This window comes from Melopsittacus undulatus, chromosome 6 (genome assembly GCF_012275295.1).
Source record: "Melopsittacus undulatus isolate bMelUnd1 chromosome 6, bMelUnd1.mat.Z, whole genome shotgun sequence".
Lineage (NCBI taxonomy): Eukaryota > Metazoa > Chordata > Aves > Psittaciformes > Psittaculidae > Melopsittacus > Melopsittacus undulatus.
In genome coordinates, this window is record NC_047532.1 from 58,939,383 (window position 1) to 58,951,734 (window position 12,352).

Here is a 12,352-nt window from a genome sequence, read left to right on the forward strand (position 1 = left end):
CAAGCTGGCATGAACACGGCTGTTGTTGATCCTTGGTCCTCACTTGCTCTACTTCCATGTCATTGGTTTCCATTTCCATTTCCACCTTGAATCTACAGTGCTTGTTTCCAAATGATGTGTTTTCACACTGACTTCCTTAAGTTCTGGGGTTTTTTTGTCTCATTTCTGCTGTTTCTGTATACAGCCACCTCTTGGTCTGGTCCCAGTCCAAACCCTGTCAGTGATAAGGGGAAATTCCCCATCAGACAGAGGAAACCATCTCAGCATTCCAGGCAGACTTTCCAAAGCATTTTTAATGAAGGGCACACACCCTCTGAGCCTGATGAGTGTCCTGTTTACCTTTCCTTATGGACTCTGCAGGCTGCAGGAGAAGGTGGGAGATGTCCTGGCATCAGCTGGCCTGAGTAAAGGGGGAATTTCTCTAGGAATGTTTGAAGGAAGACCCTGTCCTGGCACTTTGCTGAGTCAAGAGGATGCCAGCAGCACAGGTGAGGCTTCCTGGGATGGGGGTTGCAAAAGAAGGTAGAAAACATGAGACTTGGCAGTGTGTGGTAGGGAAGGCTCTACTGTAATGAGCTATGTCTCTTCTTTCTCTCTTCTCGCTCTGTATACACTGGATTTACTCTGTGTCATAAGAGTATGTGAATAGTAGTGTTCTGTGAATAGCAGTAGTCCAGTAAGTGGAAAGGGACTCCATGCTGCAGAGGAAAATGTTGGCATGGGGAACCCATCAGAGATATCTTATGCTCCTCCAGGCTGGAGGAGGCAGGGAAATGCTGTGGTCTTGTTGCCTGGGGTGCAAAGTCTTCTGCAGGAACGGGAAAACAGCCAGAAGCCCGGCCCTTTCAAATCCTCCTGTGCTGATGGCCTGTGAGGAGGATGCCAATTTCTTCTTTCTGGCATATAATACCCCCTTGTCCCAAACTTCTGTCTCTGGTCCATAGCACAGCAGAGCAGAGCACACCACCACCCTGCAGCCAGCAGGGAAACCCAGCTGCTTTGTCCATCTGGATGGCACCATCTGCAGTGCAGGGAACCTGCTTCCTGTACCCATCCCAGATGCTTATTCAATGTGTTGTGTTCACACCAGGCTGTAACCTTCACCCTCTTTCTCGTAGGTATCACAATTGTTAAAACCTCTGGAGTTTCTACTTATCCCCAGCTTTGTATTGCACCCTTGGGGTCTCCTCTGAGAGTTTTCTTGGCTGACACAACAAGTCAATAGCTACACTGGTTTATGTGACTGTCCTTGGGTCTTCCCCCGCCTCTCAGAGAGGCAGCAGCATTCAAGGCAGGGTATTGAATCCTAACTGAAGACTGTGCCTCCCAGGTTCAGGCACTGAGCGGCAGTCCTTTCACATCCCACAGCTCTTTGCACTGTGGTATCTGCATCTGCCTCTGCCTGGGCTCTCCACCAGCCCTGAAAGCCATTGTTCTTCTGTTGGGTGGGAACAGAATCTCATGCTGAGCATAACAGAGAGCTTTGACAGGCAGTGGGGATGATGGAGGCTGGAGAAGAGCTGCTGGTTTTTAATGGGGTTGTGTTTTCTGGCTCTGAGCTTGCCTACACAGCCCTACTCTCCTTTCTGGAGGGCAGGAGCAGAGCAGCAGGTGCCTGGGACTCAGCCGGAGCTCTGCATACAACAGGACCTGCTGGGACTGTGCACGTGGTGGCCAGAAACAGCAGACACGTGCCCGTTCTCTTTCAGCAGGGATGTTAATCTGAACTCGTGCTCCCTGCCAGCAGTCAGTGCCAGCAACCTCTGTGGGAAAGTGAGCAAGGAACCTGCTTTCTGCTGCTTGGATGGACCAAGTGACATCTGCACTGTGGTTTGTGGAAGCAAGGGGATTCTGGCTTAGTCTTAATTCCTTGTGGCATCTTCCCCTCCCACTGGTTCTGCCTCATTTGGGCCCAGACTGAGCCTGAGTCGGTGCCATTCATCTGAGAGCAAATCTCCTGGTGGAACTGGAAAAGTGGTTGGGTCTCCAGGTGCTTTTAAGACCCTCAATACAAGGGCCTCTGGGGATGGGAGGAGGTAGCCTGAGTCATGAGAGAGGAACTGCTACTCCACCTATTCCTCCTTGGTCTAGCAGGGGAGACAGCTCAATCCCAGAGATCTAGCCTACAGGCGATGAGTCAGCCATTGTCCAGAGAGTCTCCACGGGACAAACATCATCACATCTTCTTTCCTTGGCTATCTTCTCAGCAACTTCATCCTTCAGCTGGCCTGGCAGCTTCTACTCCTGTTTTGTTTGCCACCTCCTGGTCGTGAAGTGCTGTCGCTGGAAGGGGAAGTGTTGATGGTGCCTCTCAGTCTATTCTACCTAATTTTAAACCTTTGTAAAAGGGTTTCCTTTTCTGTCTTTGTGGTTTCATTGTGCTCTGTTTTAAATTAGGAATAGAAAAAGTCACGTGAGGAAAGCTGTTGTCTGATGTTTGGTGCTGTGGTGAGATGCGCTATTGTGTGATGAAGACCTTGTGCCAGAACAGCCCTGTTCTACTGATGGTCATCCTCTCTGCAAGGGACAGGTTTTTCTTTCCTACAGCAGTTCCCCAAAGGAGCAGGGAGGAGGCAGGAGTGGGATGGGATGACACGTTTCTCTTCCCAGTTGAATGTTGCCAGTCAAGAGGCTCTTTGAGAAGTGTGCCGGCGCACCGATAACACAGACATGTTTCAGGAAGCGGTTCCCAGAACTGGCTTGACACTGCTGTGACCTGGACCAACTGCTGTCCTTGCAAAAGAAAGAAAAGTGAAGCCAGGGGTCAAAAAACAGGAACAGGCATTGAGGAAACGATCCCTCACTAAAATTAATGAACTCGCAGGATAACATGCCATTCAGGGTGAGTCACTGCCTTTCCTTTCATGGCGCTGAGGGGAGCATGAGGCTGTGGGGTTCCTGGGCATCACAGAAGAGGGGATCTGGGCCAAATGGGGTGAGGACTTCAGTGGTTCCTCACCAAAAGAAAGACATAAGAAGTGATGGTTTGACAGCCCCCAATGACAGCATCCCAAAGGCTGTCTGTGGAGGGCTAAATAGCTGGCCCCAAAAAAGTGCATTGGTGTCCATGTAGGTTTCCATTGTTCTTGCCAGGCATTGACTAATCTTGCCAGATGAAGCTAATCCTCCTAAATGCCAGCTCCATGAGGAGATGTGATAAAAGAAGGGAACCACAGAAGTACTGTGAAATTCTAAATGCTGATCAAACCCTGCTAGTGCAGGCACTGGCCTCTGCCATTCCACCCATATGGCAATGGTGTGTGGTCCTCCCTTCAGGTGAGAAGCTCTAAGTCTATTTAAAGAACAGCAGCTCCTGTTTCTCTTTTTTTTGCCTAAGGTGCAGAAAAGCCATGTAAAGTGCCACTTCCAAGGAAAAAAAGGTCGCTGAGCTGTCAGCTCACTCTTGAAATGACTGACTTTGTGTCATCTTCAGTGGAACACCTTAGACCACATTCCTCTTTATATTCGAGCATACCTCAGGCTCCCATCTCTTGTGTTTGCAATGTCTCTGTGCAGCCAACCAGTGTGGCTCCTATTAGTTGAATCTCAGCCATGCCTTTCACTCTGGGATTCAAAACTTATGGCAGATCCTTTATCTAATGTTCAGCTAGAGATGTAAAATACAGACTAAGAACACAATGTTCCTGATTCAAAATGACTAATTTCCAAGCTGAGACAATTCAGCCCCATCAGGAACATGATGTATCTCTTGGTCAAAGGAATTCTTTCAGGTGGGAGTGCTCTACCAGGGCTGTCAGAACAATTTACAGATTTTCCTGTAAAAACAATAAATATTTGTCTCATTTTCTAGGGTGAAATTAAGCAGCCATAGCAGAGGCATACCTGGCTAAGAAGTCAATCAGTCATCTGTGGGGTGTCTCTGAAGCAAGCACCAGTGAAGTGTGAAGGCATGCTGTGAGTATCATCAGAGCTGACAGCATTTCACCAGATGTGTTTATTTCTTGGTGCTCTGCTTTCTTGTTTGTATGTCAATCAGTGATCATTTCTCTTCTTGGAGCAGCTATAGGTACTCAGGTTTCTCCACCAATTTAAATGTAAGCTGGCCTGGTAATGTTGAAACCCATGGGGCAGAGGACTCTGTTGGCTGGACTTGGTCCAAGGATGTGGTGGATGAGTCAGTCCCTCCACCAGCCCTGTCGCAGCAGAGACAGTGGTCCACAAGGCAGTCTGGGAGCAGAAGCATTTTCTCTGTCAGTCTGTTCTCAGATAGATGTTAGAGTGTGACTGCACTAACCACAACTGGTGTGTTCTTCAGGGATGACCTGGTGCAGCTTCTTCTCAGGCCTAGCAAGAACTTCACATGCTGGCCAAAACCTCAGCCCTGTGGTTAGAAAATGAAAATGAAACAAGGAAAAGAAACCCTGCTGTGTCTTACATCTCTGGTTCTTCATGAGTGCACTTGGGAGGGACAACAGCATGCCAAGGCTCATTCCTACAAACCCCTGCTCTGATGAGAGGTTGCTTAAAGGCTGGACAGGGCTTGAAGCAGCCCAGTCTAGCGGAAGGTGTCTCTGCCCATGGCAGGGGGTTGGAACTGGGTGAGCTTTAAGGTCCCTTCAACCCAAACCATTCTAGGATTCTATGATCCTCTTTCTGTGGGGTCACACCATGCTCAGTGGACTGTATCCTGCCATTGATGTTCATTTAGAGCATCCAGACTGAAAGAAGTGGTCGCTAAAGTGAGAAAAGTGCTGGCTGTGTTAACAGGATGGGTTTGAGCCTGTTACAAATAGACCCCAAGCATCTCCCCAGACTGGGAACCCCCTGGTTTGTCTGCTCAAAATAAAGGAGAACAGGAAAGAAAGGATCCTGTTTCCAAAATGTTTGACTGTGGAAGCTTTTTTTATTTTCTCATATATAAAAAAAAGGAAAAAAAAAAAAAAGAAAAAAAAGAAAAAAAAGAAAAAAAAGAAAAAAAAAGAAAAAAAAAGAAAAAAAAGAAAAAATGGCACATTTTGGTTCAAACCCCAAAATTTCCTTATTCATTTAGAATGCTGGGAAAAATGGTTTCAGAGTTATCAGCCCATACTTGAAAGGAAATAGGAGCAGATTACTTTGCTCTGAAATTATGGTTTATTAATGAGTGAATCTCATAGTACTAAAAAAGCCGTGATATAAAGGAAATGTTCTAAAATTGTGGAAGGGAAATGTTGTAGTTAGCCTGAGACCGAGACTTTCTTCTGTCGATGATGCTTTTCAAGAATAGGACTTTTTGTCTGGATTTGAGATGGGAGTGGTTTGAGGCTTCTCAAACCCTCCAGGTACAGGAAATCTGTACAGCAAAGCAGGACTCCAATTCCTGAATTGTCGTCTTTTACTCCCCTTCTTTGTGGAAACCTGACAGGATTTTTGACTTCTCTTCATTCCAGTGCTCCTCTGGTAGCTGTGCAAAAGTTACAACAGGATCTCTTCACCTGTAGCAATCCTACACCAGTGCCCTTGAACACAGCTCTCATAGGGACTTGCTCCCATGCTTGTCTCCTCCAGTACCCTGTGGAGGACGTGTAAAGAAGCAATGTCCTCCTGTCAGATAGAAATCAAGAGCTTTAAAATCTATTTCCAGGCCTGCTGTTTGCCTATTTTATGTATTGAGAGGTCTTGTCACATTTTAGTACCAGTTTTTTTCTTGCTCATAGTCCATTCAGATTATAGGTAGATTATTTATTTATTCACCTTCCCTTGAGGTTTTATGGCTCCTCTCATAATTTGCTCTTACAGACCAAAAGAGATCTCATTGGATGTCTTGCCCCTCCATTTTCTCCATTAAAAAGGACGTTTTCATGAGCTGTGCCCATGGTGAGTACTTGAATTGCTCCATGATGGTTTGATGGCTGTCCATCACCCTCAATCCCTGTGAGTTAGTGGCAGATTGGGTCCCTCCTGCTAAAGTAGGAGTGGTTAGAGGAGGATGGAAACTGTGATGAGATGATTCCCATGTGCATCAGCAGAAACAAAATGTCATTTCCATTGGAAAATATTTCAAGGTGGTTCAGCCTTTCAAGATGAAACAAAATCTTCCCTTACAAAATGTCAGTTCCAGCCATTGTTCCAGTTTGACTTCTCTGTTCCAAGGAAAACAAATACATTTTGACTTGAAATGGCTAATGCTGATACCAGCTCAGAATCAGCCCTTCCCTACCATGCTCTCAGTTAGGAGAGGATCTTGTGATCCAAACCCTTCTTGCTGTTTTTATTCCAGCTTCTCCAAACAGAAAGTTTCCAGCACTTTTTGTACAACTGGCATTGTTGCTTTCCCTCCTGCCCCAGGTGATGCTCGGGTCATCGCTTGGGCTGCACCCCGAAATGGAGACAGAGCTGACAGCAGCAAGGTATCACCAAGCATAAACCTGAATGTTGAGCTTCTAGATGATAAATAACAACACTGGAGGCAAGCCCATGGGGAAAAGGCACCCTACAAACACATATTAAGAGATCCAAACTGCTTTGGGCATGCAAAAATGGGTCTGTCAAAACCGATTTCTAGTAGAGCTGTACAAAACACATGTCAGCAGGGGTTGGTGGCTGCCGAGTATCACAACTGCCCCTGCCTTGCGTCCAGCATGAGGAGGACAGGTTTTCTTAGCTTGTTTTTGGTTTGCTGCTTATTGAAATTCAGGTTGGTTTTATTTAGTGGGTTGGCCCTTGCACAGTGACAGCCAAACCACACGCACACGCTCTCATAGTATCGGGAAGTTTGGAAGACTTCAAACCAAACAAGGAGCTTTTATGAGACATCTAAGTAATTGAAAAAAAAACCTAGATGATTGTGCAATTTTGTTGTCACTCTTGTTGCCATCGTCTTTACGCAGTAAACTACATCAATACGTTGTATAATAAAAAGAGAGACTGAACCATTTTCCTTGCAAACACAGAACTCTGATTCTCTATTTAACAGTGCCCAGAGCTTCAGGACTTGTAGCAGTATGAGCATAGTCTTGTGGCCAGATATTAGGAAAGAGATGTGCTGATTTCACTCTCTTTTATCCTCTTTTTATTGAATTTAACTCTTTTTTTTTTTTAAGACAGAAGTAGACAAACATCCAAGCTTTGTGGTTTAACTGTCCTTACCACAACCTCAGGAGGGTATTGAATCAGCTGTGATCACCGCACAACGTTTGGTCTAGCTCCTTTCATGCACTGGGGTAAGATTCATTAAAGCTTGTGTGTATTTAATTTAGTATTTATTTGTTTTAAATGACAGTTGACATGATGGCTGTCAGAGCACTCTGAGGTCTTTCAGATGTGGCAGAACAGCTAAATAAAGTCATTTCCAAGGTAAAAGGTCAATATACCCAACAAGCATCAGCTCTTTGAGGAGGTGAAGATTTCCAGTGGGATGTGACAGATGTAGGCACATGGGTCTCAGAAGCTTTGAGACTATGAAGACCATCTCAGCCATTCTGCCCCTTCTGGGGGCTTTTGTGGAGACTCTTGTAGTTACATTGATCCCTTGTCAGAGAGCAGAGACTCACCAGGGGTGAATAAGATAAGAGGATGCTGCATCACACATAGTGAGGCATCTTCCACATCGCCTGCCAGACCTTCACAACAGGAGGAGGCTGAAGCATGAACTCTCCATCAGCTCAGCTCCTGGGGAGGCAAATGCTTCTGAACTTCACCCAACTGAGAGCAGTTGTTGAGGTAGATGATGCTCAGATGTCACCACCTTCTTCCCTGTGCTTCTTTCTTTCCCCACCAACAGCCTTCTGGATAGGACTGCCCTTGAGCTACTCAAGGTTTGATTTGGTCACACATCTTCCCCTCACCACTTAAGATGGCACTTTTGTAGACCTTCTACCAGGGATTTAACACCACAACTATGAGCAGCAGCAGATTTTGGTGCTGCCAGATGCAGTTTTCTTGGTGTGAAGTAACAGATTTTCCCTGCAACTGATTTCAAGGCACAGGAGGACCAGGGGAAGGCTGTCTCTCTCAGGTACGGAGGTCTGTGGAGGAATCAGGGTTAAGGAATTTTACAAACATATTTGAGACTTTACCTTTCTAGGCTGGAGAATCTTGCTTTGGGGCACTGTTTCTGAAGTGTTTACCAACTGTGAAGTTTATTGGCAGTGTTAAATTAGGCTGGCTCATCATGATCACTTGAAGCAATTTCAAGGAAATGCAATCCTGCTTGAATGGCACAGACAGATCCTTGTCTGCCTCACTTAATTGCTTTTACTACAGGATACTGATGCTTTAGATTGCAAATCCTTCAAGGCAAGGACTTGTCTCTTTGTTCTGGGTTTGCAGAACACATCCTGCAGCAAAGGCCAGGGATCTGGCCAGACTACAAAGATCTGGTTATTTTGCATACTGTACTCAGAGTGCCAGGAGGGCTTTATAGTGGTGGCTGGAGGGTGTAAGGGTTGTGGAGTCCTTGCTGGCACAGCTCTGCTGAATGCTTACCCCTGGTATTCATAGCAGTCATGTTGCGCTGAGTGATGCACATCATCTTCCATCCCTGCAATTGTTCTTGTTTATGGTGGGGCAGAATTTATTGCACATGCAAATGTCATGCAAATGACTAGCTGGGGAGGGTGTGGAATTAGTAATCTTAATTCCAATCTTCCAGCTCCTCCTTATACTAACCATCAGAGTTTCTCCTCCGGAATGTGCTGAGCCAAAGGTCCCAGCATCCCCAAATCTCGGGGCTGGCATCTCCAAAAGCTGCTGCAGAGGTAGCAAAAAGTACTGGAGAGAAAGAACAGGAGGCTGGGCCAACAGGGACCCCCCAAAATAATCCACACACCATGTCATCTCCAGTATAACTGAAGAGCCTTAATACATCAGAGCAGGGATTCAATTGATGGTGAGACTCAAATGGCCTAACTATAAGCAAGACTCACTTAAAAAAGGCAGAGGAAAAAACAAATGGCTGTTTAAGAGATATGACACAAAGTACCACCAGGATTCATTCAAAAGCATTTCCACCACTCTTATAGACTGGAGGAGTTCACTATAAGACCACTTATAGTGCTCTTAAAAGTAGAGGAGATTTCTGCTTTCTTCTCTGCTGCTTTTAAAGATTCATCCTGCCAAAATCAACTGCCTCCTGTTTTTCGGGCTCTGCAATCACTCTCAAGGTGCAGTTGCAACTGTGCAAAGCTTGTCTTCCCATTTATTCTTGGATAAGGCACCTTTCTCCTCCCATTGCCCTGCAAGAGGTTTTACTGACTAGGTTTGCATAAGAGATGGAGTACACAACAGAGGTGCATAATGTATTTATTGGTCACCAGTGCAGACAGGTATCTCCTGCTTCAGGTTAGGTGGCTGTGGACAGCCAGCCATGGGAGGGATGGTTTCATGCTGATGTGCACCTCTGCTACCATCTTTACTGTAAGTTATCTGCTCTCCCATTCCACCTTGACTTCACTCCTGATCTCTGGTGATGGCCTTGGCCAGAGGGTAAGCAGTATCACGTCCTGTTCTTGCAGCTTTGCTTTTGCTTGTCCAAAAAGCTCCTCTGTACATGCCTCTCCACCATGGGGACTGTGGTGAGAGCCCTCCCTGAAGGCTGGACCACCTCCTTGGCTGCTACTAAACCACCTTCCCCTCATGCCCAGGAGCAGGTCAGGCTGTGAGCCAGCCAAGCCTGTTCTTCAGGTATGGCTGCGTACCTCCCTCTGACCAGTATTTCTGCTCCAGATCAAATATACGTTGCTGTAAATTAAATCCAGCCTGTTACGGTCTGTAATTTCCATTGCAGCCACAGGCACCAGCAGGAACCAACAGGAACACGCTGCCCACTCCATCCCCTTCGGTCCTCATCAACCACCAGCCATGGAGAACAAATGGGGTTTCTAGGGGATGGGTTTGGCATGCTGGTCTGCAACCCCAAGGTCTGGCTCTGGTACTTGCAAGTCTGAAACCCTGCGGGACCCTGGGGACTTTGCGTTTGCTTCTGCAGAGGCTTGTGGTGTTCTGGTACTGATGTGCAGTGAGTAAACTGGAGGCTGCACGGCTCCAGAAAGTTTGTGTTCAAGCTGTGTGACGTTCCCAGCTAAACAGGGGGATCACCTTTCACTCTCTTCCTAGTCCTGCTTGCGACTGCGCTACCCACAAAGCAGGAGACCCTGCACATCTCCAGTGACAACCTCTAGGCCTATGCCTTTTATGAACTGAATGTAGGGCTCTGATCCTACTTTTGTTCCTTCCTCTCTCTTGCAGAGCCTCCCCAGGTCTTCCCGACACAATGTGATTCTCTAAGTGTCTGTCCATCTTCACGTCCCATGGTTGTCTTGGTGGTAGGAACTTCATTTTTGCTATGTCTGAAAAGACCAGCAGTTCACTTGGATCAGATCTCGCTTCCTTCTTCTGCTGAGCCAGGGAATCCTGAGGTCCACTCATCTCTCCAGCTTCTAGTTTTATCCAATAGCAGAGGATTCCCCAGGCTGGGGAAAGCATCCAGGCTTGCTATGGTCTTCCCTGTTACTGCTGGATCATATGAAGCTACCAAAGAGTATGGAAGGCGGCTGAGTCTTCTGGATCCACACTGTTGGAGCAAGCAAAATAACTTCTGACCTAGCAGGACCCAGATTCCTTGGGATATCTAATCACATAATTCACATTTTGACAGCTCAAGATAGGAAAATGAATTCCTCGGCCCATCATTCCCTTGTGGCTGGGGGTTTCTGGCTCCACACTATGGATGCTTCAAGCAGGTCTGTGTAAAATGAAATGCTGATTGCAAGCAGTATTTCATTGTTCTAAATCACTGACAGGGAGGCTTCTTGGAAAGAAACACTCTCCTTTAAGAAATATCTTCTGGTCCAGCTTCAAATGTAGCAGGGACTGTCCTACTGTGCATGCACAGCACAGGGGGAAATCATCTTCCATGCTGGGATGCAGTGTCTCTTCATCCAGTCTTCCCAAGGCCAGGAAGATCTTCTCAGTTGAGTCTCAGTTGGATTTGATAATCCTTAAAGGTCCTTTTCAACTCCAGGTGTTCTATGATTCAGTGTTGGTGGGTATATACTGCCTTTTAAAGCCCAAAGGCCATATAACCTTTGAGAAGAATAGGGATACTGTGAAGGAAAGCTGAGATGCTTCAGTACTTGACAGATTGAAACCAGGTGGTGAAGTGTGGTCCTCACCTAATGAAAGCTTCAACCCACTGCTTGCTAGAAAAGAGTAAGGAGAACGATGAAGGGAAAGAGAAGAGCTGTGGTCATGTTGAAAGAGTTTGACCCAATCTCCTCCCCAGCAGAAGCAAAGTGGCTTTTGAGAGTTCTGATGCTTTGTGAACGTTTTGTGAACAAGTGCCTGTTTTGGATGATGGAAGATGGCAGGGTACAGAATGAGCTGGTGATGCGCATGAATAGCTGTGGGCCTTATTCACCTTTGCTAGCTGAAGTAGCTGATTCCCACCTAGTTAGCATCAGCGAGGTCTTCTCCTTTCAGCCAATGTCTTGGCCAGGGCAGTGTGACTGCTGTAGGAGGAATGCATTTAAAAGGCTGAGAAAGAAATGCTGCCCCAAGAGCAGCATAAAATGAACCAAACCCTGTCAAGGTGTGATCTTTCCTGCCAGGCACTTAACTTCAGCTGTATAACACTAACAAAACATCATGAGAAGAATCTGAAACCAAACTCTCCTCCCCCTGTCAGGGCCGCCATAAATCACTTTCATGCTCTGCACTTGTCTGCAGACCAAACTGTTCCTTGCCAAGGCTGTAACCCTGCGGGGATGAAATCGCAGAGGAGAGTCCTTAGAAGTAAGAGTCCCCTGTTTCCTTGTGTGCATCTCATTTTGTTATTCCTGTTGTACCACCCATTTTCTAATATCTGTAATTTAAAAGCAATATTGGTAGAAGAAAGCTAGAGCTGAATTTGTGTTCAAGGGTTGGAATCTCAATTCCAGCAGGATAAAAGCTTGGGAGATGTAAGTAGTGCTCTCCAATAGTCCCATTGCCAGGCAGGGCAGAGGGTTATTGGGCATCACACCTCTTCCCTGGTACATTTTTCTGCATGGAGACAGATCTCTGTTGAAAAGCTGAGGCTAGTGGCTGAAACAGCTGCTGTGTGGTGGTGGTTGTTATAACAAAGTGAGCATCACAGATCTCTGCAGAATAAACTGAGAAGACAGGGCCATTAGCGAGCGGGGCAGGCAGTGCCTGAAAAATTAGCCCAGCAGCACATCGGGCTCATGGGGAGGATGAGAGGTGAGCAGAGGATTTGTTGATTTGCTTGGACTTTTCTATTGGTGAGGCTGAAACTTTGTCTCTTGCCACTGAGTGGCAGAAAAAAAAGGCTTGGCTGACTCTGACAGGAGACAAGGTTCTCTTCACATCATGTCCTGCCCCTACATCTGGTGAATTTGGGGATGGAAGTGGA

At 46.4% G+C, this 12,352-nt stretch overlaps 1 long non-coding RNA gene across 4 annotated transcripts; it reads left to right on the plus strand.

The window, feature by feature from the left end:
* The first annotated feature begins 372 nt into the window (after positions 1-372).
* LOC115945493 (uncharacterized) lies at positions 373-11,828 on the plus strand. 4 transcript variants are annotated; one of them, XR_004079818.2, is made up of 8 exons: positions 373-488; positions 2,398-2,842; positions 3,094-3,276; positions 3,812-3,915; positions 5,740-5,817; positions 6,221-6,350; positions 7,044-7,163; positions 10,189-11,828. It is a non-coding gene; the product is annotated as an uncharacterized lncRNA (long non-coding RNA). The 4 variants fall into 4 exon arrangements; XR_004079817.2 differs by lacking the exon at positions 373-488 and having other exon boundaries at positions 1,714-2,842; XR_004079819.2 differs by lacking the exons at positions 373-488; positions 3,094-3,276 and having other exon boundaries at positions 1,714-2,842.
* Positions 11,829-12,352: the final 524 nt, after the last annotated feature.